General features: G+C 35.9%; 1 protein-coding gene and 1 non-coding gene across 4 annotated transcripts in view; one reads left to right on the top strand and one right to left on the bottom strand.

Annotated features, from left to right (window-relative positions):
* The window catches only part of LOC145580225 (tobamovirus multiplication protein 1-like), a 34893-nt gene extending 32250 nt beyond the window's left edge, over positions 1-2643 (bottom strand). For 2 of the 3 annotated variants that reach the window (XM_081637640.1, XM_081637641.1), the window contains exons 1-3: positions 2423-2643; positions 1387-1489; positions 198-533 (exon numbers count right to left, since the gene is read on the bottom strand). The gene's annotated coding sequence lies outside the window, so the exon portion shown is untranslated. The remainder of the gene's footprint in view (positions 1-197; positions 534-1386; positions 1490-2422) is intronic. The other variant, XM_081637644.1, reaches the window with a different exon arrangement.
* A 15419-nt stretch (positions 2644-18062) lies between these two features.
* Positions 18063-18168, top strand: LOC145580448 (small nucleolar RNA R71). The gene has a single exon (XR_014099488.1). It is a non-coding gene; the product is annotated as a small nucleolar RNA R71 (small nucleolar RNA).
* The last annotated feature ends 329 nt before the right edge of the window (positions 18169-18497 follow it).

Raw genomic sequence — 18497 nt, 5'->3', positions numbered from 1 at the left:
AACTACAACTTATAGCATAACATTCCTCACTAACAAAAAATCACAACCAAATGAGAATCAAAACACCAGAAACCTAAACCTAGAAGGTTTTCTTTAATTTGTATCCCAATAATTTAATTAAACACTAATAATAAATTTATCATGGGATAAAAAACACCTAACTTCATAATATATATTTAAGAAATTTATCAAATTACCTCTTTTAAATCACCACATTAGTCAAATGGTTTGATTCTTAAGGGATACTTCTAAGCTCCCCCACAAGCCTCTTAAATGCCTCCTCAATATCAGATTCATTGATTGCTGAATTCCCATCGATGAAATCTCCTTTCTTCAGCTTCTTGATTCTACGGCGATAAGCAATCTGAACCTCTTCAACCAAGTTGGCGAAGTTAAGCATGTAATAGAAAATATGGCAAAAACAATGGAGTCTCTAGTATACAAGCTAGTGAGCATAATTCTGAGCTCTTCAAGCTTCCAAGGATCCCGCTTCCCTTCATATTCCAGCTGAAAAGATCATAGCATCCTCGAACCTACATCAATTTTAACCAACCAAAATTCTTATAAGTTTAAGATGCGCAAAGAAATATGAGTACAATACACTCGCTTTTAACAATGAAAAGAGCAACATAATCATCGACATAATTATAAAATAGGAAGCAAACCTTTAATATTGGCATACAGTCATGAATCCCATAACAATAATAAAAAAACTCTATTTCCCCTCCTATCCCGATAAATATAATATAGGAAATATACAACTATACTACATCGAGCATAAGATTCATTACATTGAACATTTTAGAGCTTTATCTTACTTTCACCACAACCTCCAACATATAATAATGATAGCACATCAATCTCAAGCAGATACTAAACAGAATCCATTAATTAGAGATAATTTCAAACCTCCCAAGTCAGCAAACCATGTTAATTGTGTGACAAAATATCGGATGTTGAATGTCATTGATATGTCAATTTTAATCCATGAAGATCACATTGACTCGAAACTGGCATAATCTCCTATTAATTAGTGAAAATCCTATAGAAAATCAAATAGAAAACTTTTAGCAATATGATACTCTACTTCTATCAAGCTAATTACCAAAAACTAACTTATTCACTTATGCCAATAAAAATGCATGCCTTTCTATACCTAAGTTCCTCCAATGACATTAACATCAAGCTTCAAACACAAAAACACCTAATCAAGCTGAATTAAACTCAAAAGCAATATATATTTTTTTTTAAAAAGACCCAGAAAAATCTAGAAATAACACAAAAATCAAATTAGTCTAACATTCAAATAAAAGGAAAAAAAAACTAATCGTAGAGATGAGCATTGAACCAGGTAGAATAAGAGAGAGAAAGGTGAGAGAATTATACCTGGTCGGAGAATTCAATTTCACCGGGTCCATGTCGGAGACAGTGGGGCAGTCATTACACCATTCGTGCAGGTCGACATAATTATTACCGTGAAGATATTGAGCTGTCAAAAGGGACATCAGGAAATCAACAAATTACCTTTCAAGCTACTTCAACGGAGAGGAAAGTTGTTTTGCTTCAGTGGAGGGTTGGAGAAAGGCAAAAAGCTCTCATAAGAGCACGAAATAAACAAAATGTGAAACCGAATTTAACAACAGTGCAAAATAAACCCTAACTTAAGCATTACCCAAAATTATTGCACCAAAAAATTCTTCATCCAAGTGTAAAATAACCACTCAAAACTCTCACTAATTCACTTACCAATCCACTAAAAATACTTCAAACTTCACCAAAAAAACGCTAATTTCAAACTGATCCTCAACCCACCTCTCATCACTGAATCAATCAAATATAAATTCCATCGATTCCACAAAACACAAACAAACATCAACAACAACACACAAATCACAACACGGATCAGAAAATCATTACAGATATCCTAACATAAGAAATAGCACAGAAAAATTTCCCAGATTTTTTTTTTTTAAAAAAAGATCGAACATTCAAAATAAAAAAATGAATAAATAAATAAAGCCCTGACTTTATAATGCATAGAAATAAAATCCCTATTTTTAACTAGATTAAACCGAAATCACCCCCAAAAATTTAAACTGATTAAATTAATTGGAAAACCTTCAATTTTAAAACGAACAGAATTCAATCGAGGAAACCCTAAATTTTAAACGAATGAAACTAATGGAAACCCCCGAATTTTTCATCAAATTGAATTGAAAAATTCCCAAATTAAAGACGAACTGCATAAAGGAAAGCATGAGAATGAAGAGATACCTTAGTAGCAAGTTGCTAAGTAAGAGTCATTTGAAATCAAATTTAATCAAAAACTGCAGGAAAGCCCAGAAATGAACAAAAAAAACGAACCTTCAAATAAAAGGTGAGATGAACATCAAACCAATTAGAACAAGAAAGAGAAAGGTACCTTAACAACCTAGATCATCGCCGAAATCGAAGAAATTGAAACACTGAGAAGAATCGAAGTCATATAACCATCATCGAAAGGATGATCGGTGGTTTTGAGCTCATCGCCATCATTGTTGAAGGAAGAAATATTTTCTCTCTCTAGGCATCTGAGATAAGAAGAGAGAGACAGAGATGAAAGAAAAAGTGGTATGGAGAGAGAATAGAAGAGAGAAAGAAAGCACCAAGCGGTTGCAAGGGCAAAAATGTCGAAACACTATTCATTTTCAACAGTAAGTTCGGTACTATTCATAAGCTATAGTAGCTTAGTTCTCATGTTTTAGTAAAGGGTTTTAGATAATAATAGCATTTTAAATCTTTTATATTATCTTTATGAAAAATATATATTCCTTTTTATTTGAAGTTCATAATTATTTTACTACCTCCTTTCTTGAAAGTTCGACTTACTTACTATTCATGTGGTCAAAATAAAATAACTTTGACCACATTTTATGATTTATACAACAAAATAAATTAACAAGTTTGATCTTGTTAGATTGGAAAAATGGAAAAGAATAATCCCACCTTTGTTCGGTCTTCCGAAAACAATCTCACCTTTAATTATTCTAGAAATAATCCCACCTTTAACCCCCATCTTCTTTTAATGGTCCTTTTGACCTATAACCTGTTTTACAGGTTAAGTTTTTTTTTTTTAAAAAAATAATAATTTTGTTGTGATCTTTTTTCTTAATTCTCACTCCTCTCCACAACCACGGTACCACTGACACCACCAACATCCCCACTGTCGCCACCTTGAATTAGAACATTCACCTATCTTCTTCCTACCACTGCCCACCACTCCACCTTCAAACCCACACATAATCCCACCCTTTAAACACCATTACCCCCCCAAAAAAACCCACGTCTCGCCAACTACAATAACCCCACCCATCCAATCTGCATCACATATTAACTCTCCCTCCTCACGGATACCAATCAAGCAGCCCTAAGTTGTTGCTGCAACTCTACTCATCACTCTATCAAATCACTCAAAATCAAATAAATTATACAATTCATCCAATTAAATACATTTTTTTAGTTATTGAGGAGATAATTTAAAATAATTGAAGGCAAAAGCTTCAAAATTAAACTGTTTTTTCTTAATTGGGGTCAACTTGCTCATGTTATGGGGGGCTTTTGGGGATTTTGGTGTTGTTGGTTTCTTATTGTCGTGAGACGAGGTGGTTGGATGGTGGTTGTCAATTTGTGGGGCATCAATGGTATGGTGTTTCTATGGAAGAGGGAGGGGAAGGTGGTTGGGAAGCCATAGAAGGAGGAAAGGGAACAAGGCTAGGAGGGAAATGAGTTTTTTTTTTTCAATATTTTGACCAATAGAAAATCAAGACGTGGCATGTTACCTTCTCCAATAGGTTACTAACCCATCAAAAGCGGTCATGGCCTGTTAATAGAAGATTGATGTCAAAGGTGGGATTATTTTGGGAATATTCAAAGGTGGGATTATTTTGAGAAGACCGGACAAATGTGGGATTATTAATTTCAATTTTTCCTATTAGATTCCCCTTATGATAAATTTTTCAAATATCAACTTTTTAAAAAATTTACTTATACATAGCCAAAGTTACTAATGGTTAAAGATGTTCAATGAAGACCGTGTAAATGCAAAGTGAGTCGAGTTTTCTGGAACGGAAGAAGTATATATATTTACCTAAATAATTATTTCAACTTCTTTAAAAAAAAATTATTAACTATCTTTTAAATGGAGTATTATTAGATTTTGCCAAAAAATTATATTAAATTGATTCATATAATAGTTGTTAAAGAAATCACTTTAAAACATCACTTAATTTTTTTTTTCAAATACCTCTAGCTAATATTTTATTTCAATTCAATATAACTATATATTCAAGTTAATTACAATTTTGTTTATGAAATTTTACTACTATACGTACACATTATCACAAATTGATTTATAGAGTATAATATAGCTATAAAAGAAATGTTGTGTTTAACAAATGATTTTTTAGACATAAAGGTGACATATTATTTGTAATTTTATGTATGTTTGCACTTTCGCTAATAATTTTAGTGGAGATTTTAGTTTGTTGTTCGATTGATTTTTGATATTTATTAAAAATGCATTTATAAATAAGTATTCACTAATATGGCCACTAGACCTGATCAGATTAAGTCTCGCAAGAAAAATTCTCGAGTTTGGGCAGACTAAAAATCCATTTTTAGATAATTTTTTGCTTTGCCTATTAATATATACTACGTATAGATTATGACATTATAATTTCTATATATTTGATTTGTATGTTTTATCAAATTTTATTTGTTGGATATAATTATTTTTCTTTAAAAAATAGACTTACTGTGCATGGCACGGGCCTCAAGCTAGTTCATTTAATAAATGAGTTAGGTTTCGGTCAAGGGTTTTTCAACCCAATTAACATCGACACTAACACGAACCTGACATGAAATAACTTGTTTGACAGCCGTACATGTGTGTATGTGATTTATTGGAGGTTTGTTAAGTTAAATAAATTTTCACTTATTTTGTGAAAAATAAGTTCAAACAAGAGTTTATTACGAGGGATCTCCAATTTATATATCATGCTGATAAACAACATTCATTTATCTAGTTGCACAATCGCAAATAAATCAATAAAAATGTCTAATTGGCATGGTATTTTCTTAATTATATCAACAACTATCAACTGAATTTCCAATTAATTATGTTAGATTAATTAAAACTGAAAAGTTAAAGATATAAGAAAACAACCTCCAATGAAAACATAAATGTTTAGACAAGTTTTTATATTTAACATATTAGTTATGTGGAATCTTGTTTGAATCATCTTAGTGAATATTTTTTTAATTTTTACTTTATACATTTTTTAATTATTGATGATAAGAGTTATTAATCGTTAAAAGTGCGTGTTGGCAAATGTGATAAAAGCACGTTAACTTAAAAAGAATATTTTCTCTTTTCTTTTAATATTGCCAGATTTGTCACATAGGGAGCCCCTTTTTTTTTTTTTTGTTGTTGTTGTTGTTGTTGTTGTTGTTGTTATTGGAAAAAAAGAAAGTGAAAGAAAAACAAAATACAAAATTGTCCATATGATTGTAAGCATAAATCAAAGAGACAAGTGTTTAAAAGTAAGGGAATATTGGGTACGGTATTTGTAGTATGCACAGGTATATTATTATTTTCCTGTAATGGGTATGGTGCAATACTTATAAAACTTCCAATAAAGACAAGTGATGCAATATTAATAGAGTGAAGGAAAAACATACCATATACATCATATTATTATACTCTCTCCGTCCCTTAATGATAGTCCCTTTTGGTGAAATTACACGGGAACTAAAAAACTTAAATAATAAAGAGTAAAAGTATATTAGAAAGGTAAATTTCATAGGGTATGCAAAATAAGTAGAGAAAGTAAAAAAAGTATTCCCTTCGTTCCTGAAAGTTTGACTCACTTTGCAATTGCGCAGTCTCCAATGAACATCTTTGACCATGAATAACTCGGGTTGTGAATAAGTGAAAATTACAAAAAGTTGATATTTGGATTGTTTATAATAAGGGGAATCAAATTAGATCTCACATGCTAATTCATTTATATTGTATAGCTCGTAAAATGTTGTCAAAATTATTTTATTTTGACCACATGAATAGTGAATGAGTTGATTTTCAGAAACGGAGGTAGTATATGAAAATGCAAAATTTAAATGGGGAAGCAAAATTTGCACAAATACTTTTGTAAATTGGAGGGAATTTTGGTAAAAAAATTGATAAAACGGAGTAATGGTTATTGAAAAGCAAATAGGGTGTACATTTTGGGACTAAAATTTGGCAAAAAAGAACTATCATTAGGGGACGAAGGGAGTATAATATTATATTTATTATTTATCTATATCTATCTATCTATCTATCTATCTATATTATTTATCTATATCTATCTATCTATATTATTTATATATTAAAAGTACTATGTGTAAGGAGGGTGTTCCCATCGTAGGGATCTTTCTCCTTAAATGCCCATGGCCCTTTAAGGACTTTACACTTGTTAGGGTGTATTAGGATTTGAATTCCTGACTGTTTGGGGGACCTTGAATTAGAATTGATTCTATCATCACACTTTTTTGTAAGAAACAAGTAGGAGTCGCCAATGAGTTTTAGGAAAACTCATAAACCTCGTTCATGCCTTTCTCCCAAGTAGAGTTCAAGGGATATTTAGCACGAATCGTAAGTTTACCTATGCCCAAATTGGTCTACATGAACTAGAAATGAGTTCGGGAGCGAGGGTACCAAGATAACGTTCCCTTTAGGGGGGAATCACTATCCTAGCCCTAGTACAGCCTCTACTAGCTCTTCCTTTTTTACAATTTCATCACCAAACAATATATGCAACATGATACCTAAAAAACTAAGTTAGTTTATTTTATTTACACGCATTAATCATGTAGGAATTACATTGCAAAAGTTGTTATTCTTATTTAATCAATATTCGTGAAAAGAACAAAATAAACAAGATTCGCCTTGGCTTAAGTGATCAATCAACAATTAATTATTCAATTCAATTCTTTATTTAACGCAAGATACTATGTGGAATTGATTAATAAAAAAGTTTGTTTAAAGTTATCAAACAACACTAATTAATTAATTAAAGTTATTTTAAACAAGAAAATAATGGTGATTGATCCAAGTGCTCGGGAATTTAACACTTTTTTTTTGCTAGATCTCCATTTAGAACACTTATGGACTCCTTCTTGTTCGAGAACCTCCACCGTAGTAACAAGTATTGAGGGGGTGAGTGTTTAGGACAAGAGGGTTTGATAGTTCATAAGTTCACAAAGTTTCCGCCAGAGTTTTAGGTTAATTTCTGTCTGTTTGAGCCTCGTATTAAGACTCTATTTATAGGAAATGGGTGCGTTTAGGGTTTTAAGCATTCTGCCACAGTAGGTGTCGCACGCATCTAAATGGGTTGCGCGTGACATCCCAACACAAGTGATTGAGATGCGCTGCTTTGGCCAGCGCAACTGATGATCTTGCGCGCGGTATTATGGTAAGATTCGATTTTATATTTTTATGAAATTCTGAATCTTCCGCAAGAGCATCACTAGCAGTTGCGCTGGGTGATGCGCGCAACTGAATAGGTTGCACGCGTCAGATAGTGCGACTCATTGAGATGCGTACGGATTTCTCTACGGCAGCATTGATTTTTAACTTAGGCGCCTCTAAATCCGTCATAATTAGGTTTTAACCTCAAGCTTAAGCCTAATTATGATCGGACTTAGTTAATTGGACCTTATTTCATTGTTTTTGGGTTAGGCTAGTCATTTTTGTGTTCTTGTGATTGATTCAGTTATCCATAAGTATTCTCCACGGTGATCCAACATGAAGATGGTTTTATTTATCGTTATAGCACTTCCTGTCGGGACAGGAGGCCAAAAGTAGATGTCTACAGTTAGCCCCCACTTTGATTGAGTCTAGAATAGACGAGGATCAAAGTAGCCAAGGAAATAAATACGAGACTCATTCTGCAAAGTCCCCTAAGAATAGAAAAATATTTCAGAAATGTTAAGGATGTCGAAACGATCCTTGATTCGCTAAGTGTTTGAGACAAGTAGCTATTAAGGCTAGAAAAAGCATTTTCCAGTATTAACGCGCTAAAGAATCTAGATTGATCCTTTGCAAAGGTAGAGCGCTTTTACAGGTAAAGGCAGTCTTGGGTGATGTCAAGTCATAAGAAGAAATCGGTAAAAAAAGATTAAAGGGGATGATATCCTCTCGATTATGGCATTGTTGGTTGATGCGAGGTGGATTTTAGGTCGTTGAAACTAAAATTCCTCCAATCAAACTAAATTTGTAACCAAACTTACAGCTATTAATAGGGCAAGTTCGGGTCGAACCACTAGGAATGGGGGGAAGTTAGCTATTGCCAAAGTCAAGCTATTTCGAAGCGTAAATGGGAATGTAGGTTATCTAAGTTCAACTAAACAAACAAAGCAAACACAAAGTAAATCAATATATCAAACACTAGGGATTTAGGATCCACATATTCTTGCAATGGACACACACTAATCGGGTTGGAGATTGATTAATTCAAGTATTGCGAGGGAAGATAGACAATGCAGTCAAAAAAGCTCAACAAGCTATCTCCTAGAGGTCTAACTAGCGCCAACTACGAAAGACTCTACTAGGAACGTTACAAACCAAGCTCGATCGATAAATGCGAGCTACAAATCAATGGTCTGTATCAATGTAGGCACACAATGCAATCTAGTATGACAATTAAAGTTAGCTACTCTTTAACTAATCACACACATGCACAAAACCAATCAACCAATTTAATCACAATGCTAAATCAATCAAAAATTTCCAATAGCTATGATCCATCACTCAAACATGATTCACCACATCCCTAGCAAGTAAACTACTCACAATCCATGGAAGAAATCAAAATAAAAACTAAGCTAATAAAAAAACTCATCATCATCATTTCAATCAAACCAAATCAATCAAACAATCAATAAACTTGAACAATCAACAAAACAATTGAAATAAAAAACTAAAGATTGAATTAAATTAAAGAAGATTCTTACAAACTTGATCAAATCAAAGGAAATGTACTTGAATTCAAACCAATTTCAACTATCATCAATCATCAACCATCAATCTTAATGTTTCTCTCTCTAAAATCTAGAGTTTCTCTCTCTAAGAAAATCTAACCTAGTTCTCCTTCTAAGCTTTTCTAATTCTCTGAAAAATAGAAGAAAAATCTATATATAATAGAACTAACAAAGAGAAATTAGTTAGATCGTCCAAAATAGACCCATACAAGTGCGACCTTCTTCGAGAGGATGCGCGGCCGCGCAAAAATGGGTACGAAACAGGGGGAGAAACAGGCGCGGCCGCGCCAAGGTCACGCGCGCCAGCGCTACAGGCCGCGCTATAGTCGCGCGCGCCCGCTCCTGGGAACAGGGCAGCTTCTTCCCCTTCATCTCGACGCTTCTCGTGCGCTCCACTTGATGTGCTTGATGAACACGGAACATGGAAGACCCTAAAACACCATGATGGTGGGTTCAACACCAGAATTGGTGCCCCCACGGCTTGGATGCACGGCCTAAGGTTACTTGGAACTTGCACATCTCCATACTTGGGCTTCAAATGGAGAGCATTAGGCATCCTAATCAATTCAAAACTCTGGAAGAAGTCTCGGGAATCCTTGGACAACGATCTTAACCTGAAAATGAAAGAAAACAAGCAAATAAAAAGGGAAAAAAGACAAAATAAACCAAGAAATGCATGAAAATGAGAAATCAACTAAGGAAAGTGCAAACTAAAGAAATAAAGAGCAAAACTAAGGGAAAAGGAATGAAAAGAGCTATAAAAGCAATCTAAAATCAACCTAAAAGAGAACAAATGAGTGCCATAAATGACACTTATCAAATTCCTCTAAGCTAAACTTTTGCTCGTCTTCGAGCAAAACCAAGCAAGCAAGAAAATGGATGAAAGACTTATTTAAAAAAATGAAAAAGAAAGACATGAGATGAGAATATACACTAAGACTCACTTTCGTAGGAATCACGGTCAATTTTAGCAACTAAAGACAAGCCATTTGAACCTCTAAATCGCTCTAGAGGACGAGTGATGCTCTTGTAAGGGTTTCCTAAGAGATTAACCCATAACACTCAACAAATAAACATGAGGCAAATCACAAAAGTAAAAGAAATCAAAAGAAAAGTAAAATCAAAACCTTTACGATTTGGACTTTGCAAAATGACTACACTTCAAATGAATAAACAACTTTCTTAAGCAAATAGGGGTATGCACGTTCCAAGATATCTGAGGTTGATTGAAACATAGAATATACTAAGCGTAGAGAACTAGTTATCACAATCCACCTTTATCCCATTCGATCTTACCGTGTTTTCCCTATAGTCTCAAATCTCCCTCTAGTGAGCATCTCAATAGCTCCTCGAAGAAGCCGGAAAAGAACATGTTTTAGGCTACTCGACGTCTTGACTTTGCATCCCCTCTCCTTAGGCTTTAACTCATAAGTCCCTCCCCCGATATGTGACTCAACCTCTAGGTCAAAAGGACTTTCCCAAAGGTTGTAACGTAAGGGCAAAAGGGTGAGGGTAGGCTTAAAATTTAGAATTTGGTGGTATTCCTAATTAGTGAAGCAAAAGGGTGATCAAACCTTCTCCTCATAACCAAGTAATTACCAAACAAAAACAAACTAACACCCCCAAGCTTATTCAAAGCTATATTCACAATCATATATACAAAAAGCGTAAACGCTTCTCCCCCAAGCTTAAAGGAAGCATTGTCCTCAATGCTTGAAAAGGAAGAAAAGATTAACTTCAAAATATTTTTGCATTTTCTCAATTTTTTCTTTCTTTTATTTTTATTTTATTTTTATTTTTTATTTTTTTTTTCAAATTCATAACAAATGTCCTCGCCTCTTTTAACTATGGACGGCTTTTTCAACTTTGCATTTGAATGTCCTTGCCTTTTTTTTTTTTTTTTTTTTAACTTTGGACGACTTTTTCATTTATTCACTTGCCATTATTCACAAGATATACAAAATACAAGCTTGCTTACAAATAAGAACCAATATCCAAACTCATATACCACAATCTCCAATAACATGATTATTTGCTTCACAAAAACTAAAAATGGAACAAAAAATGAAACAAAAGGCTCAAAGTTCTAAAGATGTGGTTTAAAAAGAAGGGAAAAAGCTCAAATGGTTAGCAAGTAGGCAAATATAAACCCAAGGACTAAATATAAAGAATACTATCCTAGAAAAGAAAAATTATCACCCCGAAAAGATGCCTTTTTCCTCCCTAGATGGTTCGGTCTTATGTTTGAGAATTATGAGTCAAGATTCAAGGTTAGGTCCGCAATAGTCAAGGATCCATGCCGCTCATGCTAGTAAGTGTAGAAGGCTTGAAAAATAGTAAACCTCACATGGATGTAGCAAAAACTCACTATTGGTGTCAAATCGACCATAGGAAGCAACTACCAAGCATGCCACAAACAAGTAGAATTGGGTTTCATGATCCCCCTAGTTCTTAGACATGCTACCTTAGCATACACCATCCTAGAATCAACCAAGCATATTTTCAAATCGTGCATACCTCTACCAATTAAGAAGATGTTCATTCAAAAGCAAAAGTTCATTGGTATATAGTCCAATTCACAAGAAAGACATGCAACAAAAAGAAAAGTAAGGCCTAAAATTTTTTATCCAAACCAAAAACAAAAAGAAAAGAGAAGAAAAGAAAAGAAAATAAAGGAAAAGAAAATAGGAAAACAAAGATAAAGGAATAGTAGGAAAATAAAGAAAGGAACAATGATGCAAGTATAACACGTAATTCCCAATCGTCAAACAAGTGGTCATTCGATAACAACGTCAATGACCCCAAACACTCTAAGGTGTTACAATCATACATCCTCGAACCGTTCAACTTCTCCTAAAACTAATCCTAATCTATGCATCCAAGAAAAGTAAAGAAATAAAAGAAATAAAATAAGAATGATCTCACCGGGTTTCCAAGCAATGCTAATAAAAATAAGGCGAAAGATCAACCACCTTCATTAAGCTCCAAGAATCAATAACATCATCATCAAAGCCAAGTGAGAAGAAAAATAGGATATAGAGCTATAAACAAATAAAACGGTTAGTAACTTCAAAACAAAATAAAAGAAAGCAAAACTAAATAAAAAGAAATAACAAAGCAAAAATCAAGTTAAACTACCAAAAAGAAAGTGAGAATAAGAAAAGAAAACTAAAGGAACTATACACTAAACTAGCAACTAATCACTTAAACTACAAGATTTGGATTGAAGGGATTTGGATTCAAGGGTTTTGGATGTTAGGGCTTTGGATTCACGGGAGCAAACAACATGCATCATCATCATAGAAATCAACACAACAATAACATCATCAAGAGAGAAAGAATAGACATGGAAAGCTCATACAATAATCAAACACCATCAAGAAGAGACCAAGGCATGCAATTATCAATCATCGAGGCAAAAAGTAGACAAGGCAATTCCCAACAACAATATTGGCCACCGAGACAAAACCCTAAGAAAATAAAGTTCCCCCAAGCTGAACATGAATACATCTCAACATCCCATCAATACAAAGCAAACAACACATAAAATAAGGGATGGAGGAAGATTGCACAAAATAGGGGAACTAACTACCACTCTGCTTGGCATTATCATTGTCATCCCCGTCATAGGAAAACCCAGATGGGGGACCATAAGGATCCCATCCCCCGATGTAACCAGGTGGCCAACCATAGTTTCCCTTGAAGTTATCTTGTTGCCAAGGGGCAAGGGGAGTATATTGCTCAGGTAAAACGAGCGGTAGTGGATAATCGGGGTGAACATAGGGGTAGTTAGGATCACCCCTATAATCGCTCCCACCGGGAACACGGTACTCGTAGTTACTGTGCTCATCGGGGAATGAGCGAGTCTCGGTGTTGGACCTCCGGGGTCCTTGCCAATAAGGATACCCACTTGATGGAATAGGACCAAGTTGGGGTGAAAAATATGGGTAGTAAACCGCAGGGGAGATTTCCCCACGGTTAACACTTGCATCATACAAATGTTGTTGTTGGAGAAACATACCTTATTGCATCTCCGAAATGCCTCTCATTTGATTATAAATTGCTTCAAAATCTTGATCGTACATGCCCTCCAAACGAATTTGCATCCCCTTCATTTGCGCACTAAGAGCATCCATATCGGGGTTAGAAAATTTGTGTTGTTGTTGCTCTTGATGTTGTTGTTGCGGTTGTCGATGTTGTTGTTGTTGTTGACGATGTTGTTGTGGATGATGTTGTTGTTGTGGAGCCACTTCTTCCTCTTCATTTTCTTCTTCTCCTATTTCCTCATCATCATCATCATGGGGGAGGCGGTTACTTAAGGGAACATGTCATACGTTAGGCACATCCTCACGGCGGATAGAAGTCAAGGAGGGGTTAGGGAGATAGCACCAATGTTTGTTCTCCCTAAGCCAATCGAACACCTCATCATCATCATTCTTAGCCAAAAATTACACTTGCTTAAATTGTGCAATGTCGAGGTAGAGGGTGCTCTGACTACCCACCGGAGTACAAGAAGGCAAGTAGTGGCCAAGATGAAGGTTGGTCATGAGCCTCGTAACCATGCTACCACAAGGGATCTCTCCGGACTCCCTAGATTGCAACCCCTTGTAATATCTCAAAATCATGAACACTAAGTTCAAACGACCTCGGTACTCCTCCCTAGTAGCCAACCATAGTATCCGGAGCTCTAATTGACTCAATTTTCCCAATTCTTGCTTTGGGATTATCGAATATCCTAAAAGCCTATGAAGAACTCGAAGACACGGTTGGAAAACTTTGCTTATCGCGGCATACCGAGTAACAAAATCACCTTCCCCTGAAATATCATCCCACCAAGAATTTTGGTCATATTCATCGAAGAAGAACTCGGAGTCCAAGACATCCGCCCTCGGATTAAGATCAAGTGTCGTATTGAACTCGGCGAGAGAAAGATCATGGTGAATGTTGAAGAGCTGAAAATGGACCCGGTAGTTGCCACCTTCTAACGCCTCACATGAAACCGTAGCCAAAAACTCCAAAGTTGGCTCAAAGTAAGTACGGTAACATGAGTTTATGAAGGTGCTCATGCGAAGGTTGTTGAACAACTCCCTTAAATCCTCATCAATCCCCAATTTGATCATATCCGGTTGAAAGTAGTGACGAGAGGGCTTGAGGGAACGGTTCTTTTTTAGCTTGGCATATCGATCTTTTTGTATTGGGTCTCGGATTTTTGTTTTGGGTAGAGGAGTAGGTTTTTGTGGTTGAGAAGTAGATGGTTTTGAAGAAGGTTTTTCAATGGTGATGGTGGTTTTTCGTTTTTTAGAGGAAAGGGCTTGAATAAGCTTTGACATTGTGTTTCCTCCAAATTAACCCATTCAAAATCAAATTAATCAACTCCACAAACACCACAATAACACCACAAAACACTTCCAAATACCAAAATCACAACTCCTTAATCAATAACATCAATCACACAAGAAACACCTTACTACCAAAATTCCAAATTTCAAACTTCTCAAAATCACCACCAAATGAACCAAAATTGCTACACAAACATACAACAACACAATGTGAGCAAAAATCAATCAACAACAAACACAAATAATCAACCAAAAATCATATTCAATCATCAAAATCATCAAAACACATACTACTACTATTCACAACCATAAACAATCAAATTCTTGCAACAATATGATATAATTATGTAAAATAGAGTCAAAGAAGAAGATTATACCACACTTGAAGCAAGATTGATCATGAACAAGCCACCCATTCCCACCAAGTAGAAAAACCCCAAATTGGTCTTCAATGAAGGAGAGAGATTGGAGGTTGATAATTGAAGAAAGTAGTATGAACTTTGTTGTTAAGGATGAATTTGTAGAAGGAATTTGATGATTTTTGATGGATTTTTGGTGATTTGATGATGCAAATTTGATGAACAAGGGTTAGGGTTTCTGTTTTCTTGTGTGAGAAAGTAGATTGGTGCGAGCTAGGTTGAGGGTGAAGGGGAAATAAGGGAAAAAAAGGAGAAAGAAAGAAGACAAGAGACTCGGCCCGAACAGGTGCGCGGCCGCGTGACCTGGCTGCGTGGCCGCGCCAGTGTCGCGTGCGGTCGCACCCGTGCCCGCACCTGGCTTGGCTCCCTTCTTGAAATTTTTGCTCGGTGCGTTCTACTGTGGGCTTATTATCCAATATCATCTCGGGATTATTGAACCCACGAAAGATGGCAGTTTCAAAACATGTTGATAGTAGGTTCAACATCCAAAAATAATGAGAGCACCACAATGAACCCACCAAGTTCAAATTTACTTCAAATTTCAGCACTACTTTCCCTAACTTACCTCACTGTAGTACCTTACCCTTTTACCTCAAAATTCGATAAAATCGAACATATTCTCATTTAAAACACGAAACCTTTCCATGCTCATGCTTGCTCGAAATAATCCATATCCAATGAATTTAACCTATCAATCCAAATAGAAAATAAGTGAAAGAAAAGAAAAGCAAAAGGAAGAAAATTAAGAAAAATAGAAATCAAAAGAAAAGGGTTAGAAAACCGGGTTGCCTCCCGGGAAGCGCTTGCTTAAGGTCCTAAGCTCGACCCTTCCTCCAAATCATGGAGGGTCAAAGAACACCACCTTATCCGAAGTGGTGGAGGGTAAAATCATTGCAAAGCTTGTGAAAAATCACATCATGAACCATGTCATCTTGAATCATAGAAACTGGATCAAACTTTTTAGGCTTCAACTTCCTCTTATATTTCTTAGAAACTCTTTTCTTCTTCTTTCATTTCTTTTTCCTTGGATCTTTGAGACCCCTCATGTTCACCACTTGAAAAACTATTCTCGTCATCCTTCAAAGAAAGCTCAAACCAAGAAGGCATTTCAAACTCATTCTCAAGCTTCGAGGGATCCTTGTCTTCTTCACTAACAACCTTGCTTTCAATACTTTTAGGAACATCATCACAAGCTACAAGCATATCATTAGTAGAAGACACAAACATGGAATCATTAGCATTCAAAGGCAATGAGTTTATGCACATAATTCCTTGCACATAGGATAAAGACTCATGCATCGACTTGAGCTTAAAACTTGCCTTATTATTACTAACACACAAAGTAATCATGCTACCTTTCACATCTATCAAAGCACCCGAAGTTGCTAAAAATGGCCTCCCTAGAATGATAGGAATGTTGTCATCCTCCGCAATCTCTAGCACAATGAAATCAACGGGAATAGTGAACTCTCTTATCTTGAGGGGCACATCCTCAATTCTACCCATTGGAAACTTAATAGAACGGTCGGCTAATTGAAGGGTCATGTTGGTTGGAAGGAGCTCACCTAACTTAAGTTTCTTGAAAACGGAGTAAGGCATGATGCTAACACTAGCACCAAGATCACAAAGGGCATTTTGAAACAATTTCCCATTAATATTGCAAGGAATGGAGAAATTTCCAGGGTCTTTCATCTTTTGGGGTAAGTCATTATGGATAAAGGCACTACAACACTCCCCCAAACTCACCGGTTCAACCACATTGCAATCTCTCTTACCGCTCATGATTTCCTTAAGAAATTTAGAATAGTTAGACATTTCCCCCAAAACATCAGTGAAAGGAATAGAAAGATGAATCTTCCTAAGCATCTAGATAAATCTCCCAAATTGTTCATCCAACTTGTACCTATTGATCTTTTGGGGGTATGGAAGTTTCGGTTTGAAATCCTCATCTCGCTTCCTCTCTTTCTCTTTTGTCTCCTCATTAGAACTCTCACTCATCTTGCTAGACTCAACACTCTTCTTTTTCTCTTGAACTTCCTCTTTTCTCACACTCCTTGACACCTTGTTCTTATTTTCCTCACTTGAGTCACTCCTTTTCTCATCCTCCTCACTCATCCTAAAAACTCTCTCTTCAAGCACTCTCCCACTCCTTGTGGTAATAGAATAAACAAGTTTCTTAGGATCAACTCTTTGAGAAGGTAATGAAGAAGGGCTAGCACAATCTTTCAAGGTATTGGCTAGTTGAGTGATTTGGGTCTCAAGCATCTTGTTGTGTGTCATCATCTCATTAAACTTCTTGTCACTCACCGCCATGTAGGTGTTCAAAATTTTTGTTTGATTTTCAATGATCTCCTCTAAGGTAGTCTTGGAATATAGGGGTTGAGCATAGGAATTATCACCATTGCCTTGAGGTCTTGGAGAAAATCCGGGTAGGGGTCCCCTTTGATTGTTGTTTTGAAAATTGCCCCTATTTTGGTTATTCCAATTACCTCGGCCTTGATTATTGCCATAATTTTAGTGTTGGCCACTAAAGCCATGAGATTAGCCTTGATTTCCATACCATTGGCCTTGGTTTTGATTACTATAACCTTGATTGTTATAGTTACCTCGAAAACCTTGATTTCCTTGGTTCCTATAACCACCATTGTTGTAGTTATCAAAACTCCCTTGTTGATGAGCATTCCTAGTCCCAAAATTCCTTGGACCTTCAAATCTTTGCCCATTGTTATTGTTGGAAACAAAATTCACTTGCTCACAATCATTGTTTTCAACATTATCACAATTCTCAAAAGCATATGGACAACTAGAAGAGTCATGGTCATATGACTCACAAACATCACAAAAGACACATCCACTTGGCATATTACTTAAAGTAGAAGGAGGAGTAGAGTTAGAAGATGTACCTCTCCCCTTAATGTGGGAGGGAAGACTCGGTGCAATTAAAGAGACACTCTCTAGCTTGGCCTTGATTAATGTCATCTCCTTCCCTAAGTTTGAGATTTGGGAAGACAAATTATTGATTGCATTGAGATAGTTAACCGAATACACCGTTGAGCCACTTTTGCTTGTAGACTCTCTCTCTCCCTCTTGCCAATCCATGTAGTGACGAACTGCATCCTTTATGATATCAACAACTTCTTCCTCGGTCTTGTTCATAATCGGGCCTCCGGCTCCGGCATCAAGACATGACTTTCCTTGGGGAATCAGTCCTCCATAGAAGATTTGTATGATTTGGTATGTCGGGATTCCATGGTGAGGACAATCTCATTGATATTCCTTGTATCTTTCCCAAGCCTCATACAAACTCTCACTAGGCTTTTGCTTGAAACTTTGGATTAGAGTTCTTGCCTCGGCGGTGTTCTTTTGAGGGTAAAAGCGAGAAAGAAACTCTTTAGTGACCGCATCCCAAGTTCTCAAGGAATTAGGTTTCACTTCCTTATCTAGCCACTCCAAAGCTCTTCTAATTAGAGAGAATGGGAATAGCTTGAGCCTTATGAATTCTTGAGAAACCCCATTGACCTTGATAATGTTGAAATACTTCTCAAACTCTTTGAGATGATTTAGTGGGCTTTCATGCTTGGCACCACTAAACTACCTTCGTTCAATCATTGTTATCATCGCCGGCCTTATCTTAAAGTCATTAGTCGGTGTTGTTGGCGGAGCAATACCACTCTCAAAT

The sequence above is a fragment of the Chenopodium album genome, chromosome 14 (genome assembly GCF_948465745.1).
Source record: "Chenopodium album chromosome 14, dcCheAlbu1.1, whole genome shotgun sequence".
Classification (NCBI taxonomy): Eukaryota; Viridiplantae; Streptophyta; class Magnoliopsida; order Caryophyllales; family Amaranthaceae; genus Chenopodium; species Chenopodium album.
The sequence above is the reverse complement of the archived record's forward strand: the minus strand, read 5'-3'. Positions and strand labels throughout refer to the sequence as shown.